This window comes from Lepus europaeus, unplaced genomic scaffold, assembly GCF_033115175.1.
Source record: "Lepus europaeus isolate LE1 unplaced genomic scaffold, mLepTim1.pri SCAFFOLD_3_1, whole genome shotgun sequence".
Classification (NCBI taxonomy): domain Eukaryota; kingdom Metazoa; phylum Chordata; class Mammalia; order Lagomorpha; family Leporidae; genus Lepus; species Lepus europaeus.
In genome coordinates this window covers 8,947,030-8,962,889 of record NW_026909276.1, presented here as the reverse complement: position 1 = coordinate 8,962,889, position 15,860 = coordinate 8,947,030, and the positions used below count along the sequence as shown (strand labels likewise).

Genomic DNA, 15,860 nt, shown 5'->3' with positions numbered 1-15,860 from the left:
ATGTTAACACATTGCTTTAACAGAGCATCAGAGTTTAATTCTATGTCAAAGAGAAATTGAACTTCCTGTGATCTTTTGCTGTGAGGTTTCCTTCCTTTACCTTCTTTCATATTGGTGACCGTGTTTCTGTGTTTCTGTGTGTTACACATCTTTAAGCATCTTTGGCAGGGCAGGATGAGTGGCAACAAATTCTTTCAGTTTCTGTTTGCTATGAAAAGTCTTAATTTCACCTTCATTCACAAATGAGAGCTTTGCAGGATATAATATTCTGGGCTGGCAGTTTTTCTCTCTTAGTACCTGGGCTATATCTCGCCATTCTCTCCTCGCTTGTAGGGTTTCTGAAGAGAAGTCAGCTGTGAGTTAATTGGAGATCCTCTGTGAGTAATCTGGCGTTTCTTTCTTGCATATTTTAGGATCTTTTTTTTATGTTTCACTGTGGTGAGTTTGATTACAACATGTCGTGGTGAGGATTTCTTTTGGTCATGTTTATTAGGGGTTCTATAAGCTTCCTGTACTAAGATGCCTCTGTCCTTCTCCAAACCTGGGAAATTTTCTGCTAGCATCTCACTGAAAATGCCTTCTAAACCTTTCTCCCTCTCCATGCCTTCAGGAACTCCTAGAACCCGAATGTTGGTTTTTTTAATAGTATCCTGTAGATTCCTGACAATATTTTTTAGATTTCTAATTTCTTCTTCTTTTCTTTGGTTTGCCTGTTTCCTTTCCTGTTCTCTGTCTTCTAAGTCTGATATTCTCTCTTCTGCTTCGTCCATTCTGTTTTTAAGGCTCTCTAATGTGTTTGTCATTTGATCTATTGAATTCTTCATTTCATTATGATTTCTCGTCACTATCACCATTTCTTGTTCCACTAGTTGTTTCATTTCATTTTGATTCCTCCTTAATATTTCATTTTCACGAGAGAGATTTTCTATCTTTTCCATTAAGGATTTCTGTAGTTCAAGAATTTGTTTTTGAGAACTTCTTAATGTTCTTATCAATTTTTTGAGATCCGCTTCTTGCATTTCTTCTATCTCATCATCTTCATAATCTTGAATTGGGGTGTCTTTTTCATTTGGGGGCGTCATAGTGTCTTCCTTGTTCTTGTTAGCTTGGTTTTTGCATTTGTTGTTTGGCATGTTGGAGATATTTGGTTTCTTCACTGTGGTGTTTTTTTCTTGTTACACTATGACTCTATATTAAGTGGACTGTCTGCTTTCAGTGGAGCCTTAGAGGCTTGAGATGAGTGTGGACTGAGAGCTGTGTTTGGTTCCTCAGTGTTGAGGGTGTGTCAAAGATGACACTCCCAGGTTAGGCTTGGTAAATCTCTCTCTTTTTTGATTCAAAAGGGAAGTAATTCCGCACAGCTGAACATAATTGGAGGTAGTTAGCAGGCAAATGATACACCCACAGGAGCCAGAGATCCCAAGCTCTTTCCCAAGGACCACACAGGGAATCTCTGCTGCCCTCAGTGTGGGCTCCAATTCTCCTGCAGTCCCCCACTGGGTTGCCAAGTTAGATGCTAATCTCCTGTTATTTCACCCCTCCCCCCAGAGTCAGGTTTTTCTGCTAGGTTCAGGGCTGCGCAGACCTGAGGTCGCCCTGCTTATGACGTATGTCCAAAATGGCGCCTGCTCTGTCTTGCTCGCCTTTGAGGGGTGAGCGGAGAGAGAGAAACTCGTGTCCGTATGGGTCACTTTTTTATTTTTTTCCTCTCTCCCTTCTAGTTAGCCTGGTGAATTTTCCCCATGGAGTTTCAAGCCTCGTTCCCTCTAGTCTCCTCTTTCCGCTTGCCTGCTGGTGTCTCGGGCTATTGAGGTTCGGCTCACCTCACGTTCCAGCGCTGGTGTGTTGAGTCTGCTGCTGGTGTCCTGAACTTGGGCTCCCACACTCTCCACGCAGGTCCACTGTGAATCACTAGTTCCGGAAGAGTTTCCTCTGCTGTTTCATCCCCTACTCTTCCTTGACCCTGCAGTATCTCCACTTATATTAAAGTGTCTCTCCCCCGGACTAATAGTGTGCTCCCTGCCTATTCTGCCATCTTGCCGCTCTCTCATTTAAGCATTTCTAAGTGTATGTTGAGTAGTGTTGAGTATAAGCAAAGTGCTGTGTGACCAATATTCAGAACTGTTTTTCATTATGAGACTGAAATTCTCTACCCAATGAATGAAAAATTCTTATAATTCCAACATCCCTAACTCCAAGTAACTGCCATTCTACTTGCCATTGCTCAGGCTACAGAGTTTTTAGGAGGTACAGTGATTTTTCAGGGTCATATAACTGAGAGGGTAGAGGGAACCCTCTTGGAACTCAGTTCTGTCTCTGCAAAGCTGGGTCTTGATTGTACCCAGGTACTCCCTGAGGTTTTTGGATTAGGCTATGTGGCATACATGTGTGTGATTATGGACATGGCATGAGGCAGAAGGAGGATGAAACTTTGGAGAGGTCTTTTCTGCTGAGGAATCCCATGAAAGTGGATGCCAAAAAAATGAAATCAATTTTTTGATGAAACTCTACAATAGGACCTGGAACTCAAGCTTTCTTTGCTGAAGACCCACTGGAGAAAGCCATCTGTTCTGCTCTGTCCTGACTTTCCAGGGGCCCAGACTCAAGAAATTCTGCAGATATTGACTCAGCTCTCATTATTGATACCTTGGACATTTGGGAAGGAAGGATCCCATGGTGATTTCAGTTGTCCCAAAGAAGGAAACTCTAGGCAAGGCCACCACTCTGATCCCACTTGGGCATTGCAACACTACTTCCCCTTTTGTGTGTGTGTTTTTGGAGCCTCATGTAGGGTGTTCTGTCCCATATAGGAACAATTTATTGGAAGAGTTAAAATATGGGTCAGCCTGTTAGGTTTACACTCTAGGTCATGGCAGACAGGATGGGAAGAAGAATGATGTGATTGTGCTCATCTTTTATGTGAATCCTAAGCTAGAGAAATGTTCAGACAAAAATCTGTGTTTGACCTTGCTAACAGAAAGTTACCTGGAACAGAAACAGTATTGTTAGCCAGATGGGGTTATGATACCACCAGACCTACCTTTAGAACCATTGCACAGGGGCTAGCGCTGTGGCACAGTGGGTTAACACCCTGGCCTGAAGTGCTGGCATCCCATATGGATGTTGGGTCAAGTCCTGGCTGCTCCACTTCCAATCCAGTTCTCTGCTATGGCCTGGGAAAGCATTAGAAGATGGCCAAAGTCCTTGGGCCCCCGCACCCACATGGGAGACCTGGAAGAAGCTCCTGGCTCATGGCTTTGGATCAGTGCAGCTCCAGCCATTGGGACCAATTGGGGAGTGAACCGTCAGATGGAAGACCTCTCTCTCCCTCTCTGCTTCTCCTTTCTCTTGTAACTCTGACTTTCAAATAAATAAATAAATAAATCTTATTTTTTTTTGACAAGCAGAGTGGACAGTGAGAGAGAGAGAGACAGAGAGAAAGGTCTTCCTTTGCCGTTGGTTCACCCTCCAATGGCCACCGCGGTAGCACGCTGCGGCTGGCGCACCGCGCTGATCCAATGGCAGGAGCCAGGTGCTTCTCCTGATCTCCCATGGGGTGCAGGGCCCAAGCACTTGGGCCATCCTCCACTGCACTCCCTGGCCACAGCAGAGAGCTGGCCTGGAAGAGGGGCAACCGGGACAGGATCGGTGCCCTGACCGGGACTAGAACCCGGTGTGCCGGCACCGCAAGGCGGAGGATTAGCCTAGTGAGCCGCGGCGCCGGCCAATAAATAAATCTTATTTTTAAAAAAGAACCATTTCATGAAGTTGAAAATGTACTTAACAGAGTCGTATACTTCTCCCTGGGTGAGGAGCAATTGCACCACACTGACAATGAAACCCAATGCTGCATCACTTAGAGTGCACATGCAAAGATATTTTCATAACCATGGCCTGAAAATGGCCAATAAGATCTCCTGTTCCTGTTCTTTAAAAAAATGGAACACCCAGTTGTGTTGGTGAAGATACAAAGATTTTCAGCCTCATGTGCATTGTTTGTTGTAACCTAAAATGGCACAATCAGCACAGAAAACAGTGTCTCTTAATTAAATTAAAAATGGAATTTTTATGTTATCTGATACTCTCATTTCTGAGTATACATCTAAAAGTATTGAAAGTTCAGTATAAGCAAAGTATAAATATTATTCACCACAGCATAATTCACTGTAGCCAAGATTTCTAGTGTGGCCTGTACTCAGTGAAAAGTTATGCAGGCACAGAAGAAAAGGAAATCCTATGACATGGATGAACCTTGAATATATTTGACTAAATGAAATTACCCACAAATATCATCCCCAAAGGAAAAATACTGCAAGATTCTAATCATATGAAATAAATAAAGTAGTCAGAGGGACCTGCACTGTGGGGCAGTGGGTTTAAGCTCCTGCCTACAGTGCCAGCATCCCATATGGTTGCTGGTTCTAGTACTGGCTGCTCCACTTCTGATCCAGAACTCTGTTATGGCCTGGGAAAACAGAAGATGGTCCAAGACCTTGGGCCCCTGCACCTGAGTGGGAAGCCTGGAAGAAACTCCTGGCTCCTGGCTTCAGATTGGCTCAGCTCTGGTTATCTTGGCATTTTGGGGAGTGAACCAGTGGATGAAAGACCTCTCTCTCTGGCTCTACCACTCTCTGTAACTCTGTGTTTCAAATAAATAAAATAAATCTTTAAAATAAATAAAATAGCCAGAATACTAGAAACATAAAGTAGAAGAGTGGTTATGGATGGTAGAAGGATATGCTATTCAATAGAAATGGAATTTTTAGATAAAAAAAAAATCCTAGAGATCTGGTGTGTGTGTGTAGACACATGTATATGTCACTTACCTTAGAATGACACCTGCCCTTGTGAGATACAGTACTCAAGCCCTCTTCTACCTGACCCTGGATAAGAAAAGGGCTCCCTCTGTTGGTCTTTGGTCACTCTTCAGGTGCTTGTGAGTAGGGCTGATGGCAGGCTATTCCCAAGAGTGGAGATTTATGACTGGTGTTATCTAGGAATGTTGGGAAGACTGCAATCTTGTCTCCTTTCTCTCCAGTTTGGTCTTCTTAGTTATCACACTCTCTTTGGGTGAGAATACAGGAAGATACACCAGTCTCTGCTGAGTTTATGATGTTGCAACTGCAGTTCAGTCCTATGAATGGATCCTCCTTTGTAAGAAAATGGGCAGCCTCTCATCTTAGCCTGAGACTTTGAAATGCATCCAATAAATATAGTTCTAGTTTTATTTTTGTAGGACCTCTGTCCAAGTGTATCAGGCCAGAGGATGATCAATAATATTTTTCCAACATATACATTAACATTTCTTTCTCCATGAAGAATTTTCCTACAGTGAAAAAACATGAAAGACTGATTTTTCTCTTCTATGTCATGAAATTGCTAAGGAAATAATTCCCTCATTAACCATTGGAGTGATCGAAGTGAATTTAAGTGAGTGGTGAACACAGAAGATAGAGTTGAGTGAAGGCAGAAGTTCACAATGCAGTGGGGAGACAGATACTCCTGCAGTGAGCTCAATCAGTGTTAAAGGTACTGGGGGAGGTTGAGCAACATTGAGTGAGGGAGAAATGAGAGTGTTGGATAGAAGAGCAAGATGGAGTTATTCATTTGTGTTCACCAATTTAAACTTAAAAAATTATTGGATGTATAGGAACATTTGGATAAATTCTTTTTTTTCTCTTTCAACATTTCATTTATTTTATTTACAGTTTAACATGAGGAATTACTATGAATCAAAGCATAAGCACACAAACATATATGCAATCTAAAATAGAGGAACAGCATTAGATATGAAGCAAAAAGTCACGTTCATTCACACACACAGTGGACTCAGATCTGGTCAACCTGGTTGTTCCCAGGCAGGTTTGTAAAGATGATAAAGTGTGACTGTGGAGAATAAGATTTCTGCCAGAGCACTCTTAGTGAAGACATTTTCTTCCTAGTACACAGCATGTGACCTCAGATAATGATTAAGGATAGCTTATGACCTGCTAACAAGAAGAGCATTGAGCCCTTGTGAGAATGTAGGCTTCACAAGAATACGCAGCTGCTTTCTCAGACATGCTTGTTAGGGTTTGTAACCATGACTGAGAACTACAACCAAGACCATGCTGAGCAAAGAAAAATTTTTAGGGCAAAGAACTGCCAGGAGTATCCTCAGAGGGAGAGGTGCTCTGGGCTCAGGTGTAGGGCTGGGGTTTTATAGGGAACTTGTACAAAGGGAGGTGGGAGATAAGTTGGAGAAGCCAAACAAAGGGATGTGGTATGTGGGCTGGAGCAGCTGGAGAAGATACTTGATACCAGGAGGCACGGGATGTCTGCCTGATTTATAACTAGGGGCAGTTGCGGGAACAGTGAGGCACAGAACGTCTCTCAGGCCTGATTTGTGGGAATGATGAGGCTCCCCATAAGCACAGCACCTCTGGGTTTTTGCTTTCTGATGCCAAAAAAGAGTGGGGGAGACACCTCAGACCAGTGTGGATTCAGGACTCTCACAATGTTTATCTAATGTATCTTGCTAAATATGTTTCAGAGAAACCTTAGTTCTATGAACACATGCACGTGCTCTACAATAGGCTGTTATAATCCTTATCAGTAAAGAAACCACACCTGGTTAGTCTGTGCACACTTTGTGGAGGAAGAGACCCCATGTCCTTTGTTCCTTTCATTTGCATACCCCAACATGTAACCTTTGTTATCCAGACTACTGTGACCAAATTAGATATTTGGTCATCACATTAAGCATCAGTGTGTGAGCATGCAAACTAAATATTTCAGAATGGTCTGGTTTTGAAAAGATTTCTGTGAAAAGTTGTAAAAGATTGGCTGCAGAATAAAATCAACTATTAGGCTTAAAGCTCCCTGTCACTGGTCCACTCCCAAATATCTGCAATGGTCAAGATTGTGTCAATACTTAAGGTGGGGTCAAGAACTCTATATAGGTTTCCTAAATGTGTGACAGGAACCCAGTTAGTTGAACCATCACCATTGCTTTCCAGGGTCTGCAGTAACAGGAAACTGGAGTATGGTTCTGGATGAAGATATAAACTTATGCACTGTAATGTAGGATTCAGGCATGTAACTACTAGATCTGCTGGCTCCTCTTATCCATATTTTTAAAATACATATAATATATGAAGAGTAATTTTATTTACTTTTATCTGTGGATTTAAGATTTTTTAAAAGAATTATTTCTTTATTTGAAAGTCAGAGTTACACAGAGAAAAGAGAGAGAGAGAGAGAGAGAGAAAGAGAAAGAGAGCAAGAGATCTTCTTTCCACAGTTTCATGCCTCAAATGGCCACAATGCTCTGGCTGGAATCAGGAGTCAGGAGTTTCTTTCAGATCCCTCACATGGGTACAGGGGCCCAAGCACATGGGCCATCCTCCACTGTATTTCCAGGCATATTATCAGGGAGATGAATTGGAATTGGAGCAGCTAGGTCTTGAACCAGCACCCATAAGAGATGCTGGTGTCACAGGCAGTTTCTTTACCCACTATGCCACAATGCTAGCCCCCTGGCTATAGATTTAAAAGGCATGTAACAATAAAAAAAATGTTACATGACAATATTTTGAATGACTGTTGAGATGACATTAAATTGGAAATATTCTGTTTCCCATTTAGCAGATAGACTGGATTAAGAGACAAGGAGATGGGACTGGCACTATGGTATAGGAAGCTAATCCTCCTCCTGTGGTACTCATATGGGCACTGGTTGGTGTCCTGGTTGCTCTACTTCTAATCCAGCTCCCTGATAATGGCCTGTAAAAGCAGTGGAAGATGGCTCAGATGCATGGGCCTCTGCACTCACATGGGAGACCCAGAGGAGATCCTGGCTTCTGGCTTGGGATTGGCCTAGCTCTGGCCATTGTGGCCATTTGGGAAATGGACTAGATGATGGAGGAGCTCCCTCTCTCTTCTCTGTCTAAAACTCTGCCTCTCAAATAAGTAAATAATAATAGTAACAGATACAAGGAAAATGATAACTGATGACTGGAAACCCCAGAGAAGAGAGAAGGGAGTTCTCACCACAGAAGAAATCAGGCTAAGATCATCATATTGCAGCAATTCAGGAATCCAAGCCTGTCCAGAACTGCTTCTTATTTGTGACAGTGAACACAATGGAGATAGAGGTGAAAGAGCTGTACCTGCTGAACCCCAAGTTTTGTATTTAGACTGTTCAATCTGAATAGTGCTGGTCACTGTTTCATCATCCTCTCCACCTTAACACAAACAGACATAAATCCCATTTATTATTTTCTACATAAGGAACACCATATACTTTAGCACTTTGCCTCTTCCAATGTTCAGTCATTTTGTGGAGGAACCTAATGTTCATATCAGAGAATAGTTAACTCATGGTCATAGTTGATATGTCAGAATTAATTCATATTTAACTTCTTCATAATGAGTTAGGAGATGCATTTGAAACTGATAAGGAAAGAGTTTTGTATTCTTAAGTTCAAAAATTTATAATCATGTATAATTTCTCACTTTACTCAGACATCTACAGGCTATTTCACAGCATAGCTGTGACACTCCCATATATTGAAATGACTGACTGTTCAGACTGTGTACATATCCCAGTGATTGTGTGGGAAAGACACATGGAAGGCCAGCACAGGGAAATACTTGAGGGTAATCCCAACCATGGTTTAAATTTTCTATCCATAGAGCCACCCCTTTGGTACAGTTATGACCTGATGGCCTTGGCTGAGCAAGGATGTCCATATTTTAGGAGTTAGTCACATTCAGGGATATGATTATGGATGTCACCAAGGAAGCTCAGACCCCACTTGAGACATCTGAGGGAAAGCTGTAGAGGATGTGATTCTGAAGAACATCTTTTATAAGCAGTAAGACATATGGATTCTAATTCAATGAAGAGTTTTTAGGAAAAAAAATGTAGCATTCACTTACCTAACATTTTAACGCTCAGGTATTCACCCAAGGGAAGTGAAAATACATATTAAAAAACATTTTCTCAAATCTGCCAGTAGGCAAGGAGACAAGACCAGAGAGTCCTGGATTATATAAAGCAAATGGTCATAAATGAGATTAAAATAAAATCAGAGAGATTTTTTCAGATGCAGAATAGGATTGCAAATTGGGAGACAGATTCAGTTTAAAGTGAACCATGATTCTTCTGAGGTGAAGCAGGACTGAGACTTTTAAAATAAGGAAAGGGAGGGGATGTCCAGCTTTGCATTCTTTGAATACATATAGGATAGAATGAGTGAACTGGTTTGAATTGATGTAGGAACTAGCATGTGATTCAATAGGTTAAGCTGCTCTTCTGACATTGGCATCCCATAGAGGAGTGCAGGTTTGAGTCCTAGCAACTCCTCTTACAGTCTAGATTCTTGCTAGTTTGTCTGAGAAAGCAGTGGATAATGGCCCAAGCATTTCTGTCAACCATATGGAAGACCTGGATGAAGCTCCTGACTCTTGTCTTTCATCAAATTCAGCCGTGATTGTGGTGGGCATTGTGTAGTAAGCCAACAGATGAGTGATTTCTGCTGCTTGTCTTTCTCAGTCTCTCTGACTTCCAAATAAAAACTAAATTAAAAATTAAGGAGTGGCCATTTGACCTAGTTGTTGGACCACTGCTTGGGATGCCTGCATCCCATGTCAGAGAGCCTGGGAAAAGTCCCAGCTCTGCTTCTGACTCCAGCTTCATGTTGGTGTGCATTCTGAGAGAAAGTGATGAGGGTTAAAGGAATTGAGTCTGTGCCACCCTTGTAGAGACCCAGATTGTGTTTCAGGTTTCTGGTTTCAACTTGGTCCTGCCCCAGTTGTGGCATAAAGTTGGGGAGTGAACCAACAGATTTGAGATACACCCCATTTCTACTTTTCAAGTACAAAAATAAAATAATTATTTTTAAAGAGCAACAGGGTTTTCAAAACCTTTAAAATAGAAAGATCAAGCTGTTTCCAAACTATCACAAATATATTCCCAAAAAAGAAATGCATTGTGAATGTTATTCTATTTTTTGTGCAGTCTCCACACAAGCATGTAGATGCTTAGAAGGGGACAAATTTTACAACTTTGGCCTAATAAGAATTGGGTAAGGTTTAGCTTTCATAGTATTTGTTGCTGCCCCTGCTTTACTAACATGATATGGATATTGTCATCTTACAAATTGGTCATTTTAAGAGTAGTTAATTTTGAAATTATTTCAAACTTACAGAAATACCATGAGTGAGTCCTATTCATTGAGAATGCCCAGTTATTATCCTTTTAGCACTCTTGCCTCTGACCCACCTTAGGGGGGTCCCTCCAGTGTTCCTTTCTGAGAAAATGTGGGCCCTGTATTATCAGAAGCACGGTGGTTTGATGCTGGGCTCTGCTCAGTCTCCCATCTATGGATGCTATCAACTTGGTATTTAGTGAATTTCTGCCAGATTGATTCACACACAACCTTTTAAGGATTTTTTAAGTGTGTTCTTATGCGAAGGGAAGGAGTGTTGGAGATCCAGAGTCTCAAGGTTGAGACATTTTCGGCCCGAAAGGGGAAGAATCCGCTTCCGCCACTGCACCCGGCCCATGCCGGCCCTTGCTTCCTGCGTCCAGCCTGGTGCTGCAGTGCCGCCTCTTCCTAGTCTCCCTCCTCAGCTCTCCCTCCATGTCGCGTGGTCGCCGGGCACCGGGGCTGCAGCAAGGAGTCCCCCAGAGGCTAGTTGGGCAAGGCGGGCAAAGCTAGCAGCATCCTGAAGTTTACATTAAACTTCTCCTAGTGGAACCCATGACTTCTGGTCAGGACGCTAAAGTTGTGGCTGAACTGCAGGCACAGTGAGGTCAAGAGGGCAAGGGCAGCTCTCATCTGATGAATGGCCCTATATCTCAAACCACTTCTCAAACAAGTTCCATCCCAGCTTTGAGTCAGGTACCGACAACTAAAGTTTCTGAGCTAAACCCTAATGCGAAAGTGTGGGGGACTTATGTTACATTTGGAAGCAAGTAGTGTAGCTGTCGGTTTGAGTGCTGCATGGGAGGAGACAGCTGGGCATGGTGCAGACTGCAGCCTGCAGGGATTGGATGTCAATGGTGATGGTGACAAAGTCATGAGAATGAAGCATTACCAGATTTACCTGAGTCAAAACAGACATGAATGCTTTGGCTCTGGATCATGCAGAATACAAATCTCTACCTGAAAATAGTGAAACAGGAGGAAATGCATCTCAACCAGAAAGCCAGGAAGATTCTCAAGAAGTACTTAAAAAAATTGGAATTCTGTTTATCTAGGGAGACTCTTGCTAGTGCCATCTATCTTACATCACAGATGGATAGTGATCAGTATGCTCAAATTACAATGGTAGCTAACCTTGACCATATCAAGAAACTCAGTACTAGTGTGGATTTGATTGTTGAAGTGCTAAGGTGGATGAGAAGGCAGAAAAAGTAAGGCCAAATCAAAATCATTGCATAGTAATATTGCGAGAAATATCTGAATCTACCCCTGTGGAAGAAGTAGAAGCACTATTTAAAGGAAATAACTTACTGAAATTTATAAACTGTGAATTTGCCCATAATGATAATTGATTTATTACATTTGAAGCAGAAGTTGATGCACAACAGGCTTAAAAATACCTGCGAAAAGTCAAAACTTTTCAAGGAAAACCAATTAAAGTGCAGCTAAAAGCAAAGGAAATAGCTATAATCCCATTTTTGCCAAAGAATGGATTTAGGTCTCTCTACATGAACCTTTATACATAGCAGTGTTACACATCATTTATTTACCTCCAGTATACAGTCCCCAACAAGAGTTTCCTCTGTACAGCCTGACTGCTCCCAGACATTGTCATTAATGCATAGCTATTTCAATCCACCCTTGGTAACTATTTCCAAATACTGGATTTATACATGGGTTTACATCTCCAACCTTCAAGCCTGCAGCCTCTCCTCTGACTTCACTCATACAGTATCCTCCCAGAAGCAGGAAAAATTCCTTTGGCTATAAGAAGAAAAGGGAGGAAAAGTTTACAAGCAGCCAAACTCAGTCTCCAACACGACCAAAGCCTCCATCACAAACTTTGATCTGGGGCTGTCCAACTTCCCCCCATTACCTGGAGCTGAGGCAATTTGAAGACAGAGGACTTGTTTGAAAACAGGCTATCTAGCTTGATAATAGGATTATCAAAGGAAAGAAGCCCCATGCAGATGCAAGTAGGAACACTATTCCTGTAGTGGTCCCCAGAGAGCCCTCACCGCTGGCTTCTTGTGCTGTATCAGCAATGTATGAATGATCCCCATCCCTAGCTCATTTACCTGAGGATCCCAAGGTGGCAGAAAAGCAGAGGGAAACCCTCAGTGTGGACAGACTCCCTTCTGTCCTTACTACAACTGTGTGTAAATCAGAGCAGGTGCATGGAGCTGCCACAGAATTGCAAATGCCCAGATTTGTCAGAGAACGAGTAGAGAGCCACCTTCTTCTCCACTGCAACCCTCAAAAGAACAAAAGTCAAATGATGGCAGTTGTAGGAAGGAGGAGAAGAAGCTTTCTGCACCTGTGTGGAAATAGAGGGAGCCCCCTGTCCTCAAGTCCATTCCCAGAGTCCCCAAAGACCAGGGGAAGCAGCCTGGGCACTGGCCCTCACCACCAGCTGTTGGAAAGTGTCTTCACAGAGGACAGAACACTACCCCCAAGTCTCATCAGTAAAAATTCTATGTCTGGGAGGGGTTGCAAAGAGCTGTGTTAGCCACAAATGAAACACTTTTCCCACTCAGTATGAGGATGAGTGGCTGGTTGGGCAGTTGCAGTATCTGTGAGCCCCATGGAATGCCTGCAAGTTATTTTTTCTTCTGTGAGTCAGATTCTCCCCCTCTAAAAAAACTATTTTTCAGGATTTAATTAATAGAAACCTTATTTTACATTGGTGCTTAACTAGAGGTGATGTTTAAGTCTGATTTTTTAGGATAGAAAATGCATTTATCCCAACAGATTGGTGTTTTCTGTTAAGCCTCTGTGTGGTTCTGAATGCAAGCTATATATAGTGAATTTTTCTAAATTAAGGGAACTATACTACTTTATTTTTTTAAATAATATTGATCTACAAGTGCGTATCTCAGATGCCCCAGCAGATGTATGAGGGCTGTCAAGGGTGGCCTTAGCCTCAAGGTGGAAGGGGGTTGGCAGTGTCAGGTCGCTGACATACTGGCATGGGAGCTGTGCTTTCATCTAAACTGTTAACAAATAATTCTAGCATTTAAAAATACATATAAATGTACATATAGGCCTTTTTTGATCCAGTGGGCAGAAATAATCTGCAGAGAACACCCTAGAGAAACCTGAAAGCTTTGAGTTTTGACATCCTGTCAGCAAGTAGCCAGCTTCTCCCCTCAATTGCAAGTGGCTATTACCTAAAATCAATTCAAAACAAGTGAATAGAACCTAAATGAAAATATACTTTTTTGGCCACTGACATGCTGCCAGTATGTTGTATCATGAAATGGTTTGGATCCCTGTGAGCTGGCTGCTCTGGCTCTTGGCCTAGTGCACCTGCTCCATGCACATTTCTGTCCATGTTCCCCCAACCCCCAGGCACTCTTTCAGAAGAGTTCTCATCTTAACTCCATGACAATGTCTTCCTGAACCTCTGCATCAGCACATGGATTTAAAAGTTATGTGTGAGAGTAGTGTTTGTAGTTTTATTCCCCTCTTTGGCTGGTGGAGGACAAAAATTGTTGCTCTTTTTACCTCCAAGATGAGGGTCTCATTGATTCACTTCTAAAAGTGTTGTACTTCTGAACAAGGAAGCACTAAAGTTATCAAGTTTATAATAAATTTAAATATAAATTATTTTGTCTTAAAATGCCTAAAATTATTCTCTTTATTTATTTGACAGATAGAGTTATATAGTGAAAGAGAGAGACAGAGAGAAATGTCTTCCTTCCATTGGTTCATCCCCCAAATGGCCACCATGACCAGAGCTATGCCGACCTGAAGCCAGGAGCCTGGTGCCTCCTCCTGGTCTCCAATGTGGGTGCAGGGGCCCAAGTACGTGGGCCATCCTCCACTGCCTTCCTGGGCCACAGCAGAGAGCTGGACTGGAAGAGGAGCAACTGGGACTAGAACCCGGCACCCATATGGGGTGCCAGCACTGCAGGTGGAGGATTAACCAAGTGAGCCACGGTGCTGGCCCCCAACATTTTTCTTTAATTATTCTAAGCAGCAGACATTAAAATATTTCCTGCTACATGTAACCATACAGTTTATTCCATAAAATGTTATTTAACAAGACTGAGGTTTTTTTTAAAAAAATATTTTCATCCAATATTTAAAGGCTTGAATTGCATTTAAACTTGAAAATGACTTTGCTTTAACTTTTGTATAAGACAGCTAAGAGTTCATGGAGACACCCCAGGTTGACATGAGTGGATCATAATTACTCAGTTTCTGTGTGTGTATTTTGTCACTAGTTTTACTGAGTAAGCATACCATAGTACAAGAACTAGCAGCAGTTTTTGTAATATACCTTAAGGATCTTAAACAGGTGATCTTTTTTCTGATTGTTGAAAAATCCTGTAAATGCAAATAGTTGGTACTGTATTAGATATGTGCACTTTGGGAGTGTGCTTTGCTTGTACAGTTGTAAATAATCTGAACATATTAAAAAAAGGTTCCCTACAGAGAAAATCTGATAAAATTATTGATATATTATAAATGTTGATGTTGAGCTGGATGTAGACATACTTAATGCTGTGGTTTGAATGTTATTTTAATTTGTTGAGTTTTTTTTTTCCCCCTCTCATACTGGTGTGTTGAACTGGCTTTGCCTATTTGCTGCAAAAGGGAAAAGGAAAGTTTTATTAAAAGCTGTGAGATGTTTGTATACTCTCTTTCAAAATATGGAAATGCATATTAGTCATATTTAATGTGAAAGAGTTCTGAAGACAACGTAGTAAGCAGGAACTGGTAGGATCTTTAAGTCAAAATGGAAAATGATCTACTAATTTGAATCATATATTACTAAGTGTGATTTACCCTACCAGAGAAAACCTGCCTGGTGTCTCTCATTGTTTTCTTCAGAGAAGTAGTCATTATTCAAAGATGAAGAAATACACATATTGCTAATAAGTTTCAAATGCCTGATTAAGGAATGGGAGAATTAATTTCTTGGTAGCTGTCAGACTGCTGGACCAAAAACTCAGAAATAATTGACCTCTCCAAACCAAACCAAGAGATGCTGTAAACACTCAAAGAATAAGTTCTGAGATCTGGGGCCCTTTGTGTCATTTCTTAGTAGCAGATGCCAGGGTGTGCTCAGCCATCCCTGTCCCCAAACACCAGTGGGTCTGTGACAGTAAGTCCTCTCTCAAACATGTGATATTTGCAGCATGATGTGTGTAATTAGAGCCAACTGTGGTTGGTTGGTTGCAAACTAAAAGGCTAGAGCTCAAGAGCAGCATGCAGGAGAGCAGTGGGCATGTGGAGTGGTGTCATCACAGAGAAGGGGCTGTGCTTGTGGGTTCTGCTGCCATCTGGAAGAGGTCAGTACACTGTAACTATCACTTAGCCAGTGACAGTCTGTTGCATCCAGAGCCGAAACCTTGCTCAGATGTGATTTTTATAGTAAAGGTGATATGCCAAATAACTTTTTTAAAAAAAGATATATTTATTCAAAAGTCAGAGTAACACAGAGAGAGGAGAGGCAGAGAGAGGTCTTTCATCTAATGGTTCACTCCCTAATTGGCCATAATGGCCAGAGCTGTGCCAATTGGAAGCCAAGAGCCAGGAGCTGAATCAAAAGTGGTGCAGCCTGGTCTTGAAGTGGCACACATAAGTGATGCTGGCACTTCAGGCCAGGGCATTAACCCACTGCCTGATATTAAAATAGTGTACTCAGAGAATTTCATC

The 15,860-nt window shown here is 41.9% G+C and overlaps 1 pseudogene; it reads left to right on the top strand.

Annotated features, from left to right (window-relative positions):
• The first annotated feature begins 10,748 nt into the window (after positions 1-10,748).
• Positions 10,749-12,662, top strand: LOC133755310 (la-related protein 4B-like; annotated as a pseudogene).
• The last annotated feature ends 3,198 nt before the right edge of the window (positions 12,663-15,860 follow it).